Source organism: Chiloscyllium plagiosum, chromosome 37, assembly GCF_004010195.1.
Source record: "Chiloscyllium plagiosum isolate BGI_BamShark_2017 chromosome 37, ASM401019v2, whole genome shotgun sequence".
Lineage (NCBI taxonomy): Eukaryota > Metazoa > Chordata > Chondrichthyes > Orectolobiformes > Hemiscylliidae > Chiloscyllium > Chiloscyllium plagiosum.
Window position 1 is genome coordinate 2,434,632 of NC_057746.1, and position 2,487 is coordinate 2,437,118.

Sequence of the window (2,487 nt, forward strand, 5' to 3'; positions counted from 1 at the left end):
TTTGACAGGATATCGCATACATATATGAGGGATGTCCTCTCCAAAATGGGCTTTGGGGATGGAATCGGTAATTGGATCAGACTGCTCTACACCAACATTGTCAGTGCAGTCTCAATCAATGGGTGGGAATCAGATAGCTTCCAGGTCAGATCTGGAGTCAGGCAGGGCTGCCCCCCTCTCTCCTGCCTTGTTTGTGTGCTGTGTAAAGTCTGCCTGCCGAAAGAAGAACAGGGGGCCCATGCAGTCATTTGGGCTCTGCTGACGCCTCAGCTAATTATATAGGCATATGATTGGAAAATGTACAGACCTGTATAAAAATGATAAGTTTTGATCTCTGTATGTACATGTTTACATATGTATGGCATGACCAACTGTCCAGACCATCAAATTAGTTTATGAATAAAGTTTTTTTTGAAACAAAAAAAAAAGGTGGTTCTCCCAGGACGAGGCTATCCCATTGCACTTCGGGTGTGCTGACGCCTGCGATGTCCCCAAATGCGGGATACTCGACTGCAAAATTTGTGGTAGTGGGGGACTGCGTTCGCGCTCTCCTCTGAAATAAAAGCAAAAAACAGATCTTTCAATAGATACCGGTAACTTGTGCTTCGTACGGCTTTCTATATTCAATTCACTTTCACCCAAATTGACAGATATTCCGCAAGTCTTACTTCATCTTGCAATAAACCGCTCTCTTCAAAGCTTTACATATTCAGCTCTGTCCACTGATTCTTCACCACCTGCTCCAGATAAAAGGAGAGGTAACTGGGAGCAGCGGTCCTGTGACAGCCCCGCTGGTGTTGTTATAAAATGACTGGGGGTGTTACATAAACATTGAGCTGGGGGCGTTGTTATAAAATGACTGGGGCGTTATAAAATCACTGGGCTGGGGGTCCTCCTTCAGCCCTCAGACCACTGTACACTGGCAGGGTATGCCGTCTGTTCCCCTTTCACAGTCCTAGAGTCAGCTGCACTGCCAGATGGCACATCAGCACAGGCTGCGGAGCTGTTTGTGGTCACTGGGGCTTGCATCATTGCAAAAGGTCACACAGCAAACATTGATACTGACTCCAGATAGGCCTTCAGCGTCGTCCATGATTTTAGCCTATTTTGGAAACAGAGAGGCTTCATCACGTCAGCAGGGAGGCCACTACAACACACTGTGCTGACCTCTAACCTCCTGGAAGCGGTCTTCTTACCTCCGCCCTAGCCATTATGAAATGAGCTGCTCATACCTCTGGCACTGACCGTGTCACCCTCGAGAATGCCTCAGCTGACCCAGCAGCCTGGGAGGCTGCACTGCCCCCCACCACTCACCCCCTGCCGTCCCCAGAATAGGGAAGGCCCCAGTACTGCCTGACCCTATGGAGACAGTGTGAGATGCCCAACAGGCTTCTCCATCGCAAGAAAAGGAGAGTTGGGCCCCGCATTGGAACCACACAGTCTCCTTCCCTACAGCTGCTCAGACACCCTGATGGCCGCATCATTTGCCCAAGAGCCCACCTACACTCACTGACCCTTGCAGCCCATGGCATTGACCACATGGGCAAGAGGGGCATGATGCACACTTTAACGCAGTCCTGGTATGCACCGAGATAATGAGTTCCTTGGTTTTGCCGACATTGAGAGCTAGGTTGTTCTCAATGCACCATTTTTCAAGGTCTTCCACCTCCCTGTCTGTAGTCTGTTTCGTTGCCATCTGAGATTCAATGACTGTGGTGATGTGATCAGCAAACTTGTAAATGGCATTAGTCTGGTATTTGGCGATGGGTATACAGTGAGTACAGTAGGGGACTGAGTAAGCACCCCTGGAGGGCTCCAGTGTTGAGTGTTAGTGAGGATGAAATATTGTCCCCAGTCTTCACTGATTGTGGCCTGTGGGTCAGGAAAGTGAGGATCCAGTTGCAGAGAGTGGGGCTCAGTCTGAGATCACTAAGTTTAGTAATCAGTCTCGAGGGAAAAACAGTGTTGAAGGCTGAACTATAGTCAATGAGTAGGATTCTTAGGTAGCTGTTCTTGGTGTCAAGATGTTCCAGGGAGGAGTGAAGGGCAAGTGATGTGGCATCTGACGTGGATCTGTTGGTCCGATAGGCAAATTAGAGTGGGTCAAACAGTAGTGGGGAAGCTGGAGTTGATGAATGCAATGACCAGCTTTTCAAAGCACTTCATGACCACCAAAGTTCGGGCCACAGGGCGGTAGTCATTGAGACATGCTTCACGAGCCTTCTTAGGCACAGGGATGATGTTGGCCCTCTTGAAGTAGGCAGCGACAGGGGCCGGCTGCAGGGAGAGCTGGAAGATGTCGGCCTGGTACTCCATCTGGTCCCAACGCTCTCCTTGGATTCGCACGAAGGAAAACTGATCTGACCTCTGATGCAGTGACTGTTGGGATAGGTTCATTAGGACTTGTCGGAACAGGTGTTACCTCTCCACCGAAATTCTCCTCAAAGCGAGCATAGAAGGTGTTGAGACGATCTGGGAGGGATATGT

General features: G+C 49.5%; 1 protein-coding gene, 1 long non-coding RNA gene and 1 pseudogene across 3 annotated transcripts in view; 2 read left to right on the forward strand and 1 right to left on the reverse strand.

The window, feature by feature from the left end:
* Positions 1-550, forward strand: part of LOC122541651 — a 2,895-nt gene extending 2,345 nt beyond the window's left edge. Inside the window, exon 2 of the long non-coding RNA XR_006309632.1 lies at positions 430-550. This is a non-coding gene — a long non-coding RNA (uncharacterized LOC122541651). The remainder of the gene's footprint in view (positions 1-429) is intronic.
* Positions 1-2,487, reverse strand: part of LOC122541607 (zinc finger protein 271-like) — an 81,434-nt gene that overhangs the window by 56,590 nt on the left and 22,357 nt on the right. The window lies entirely within an intron of this gene.
* LOC122541662 lies at positions 419-556 on the forward strand (annotated as a pseudogene).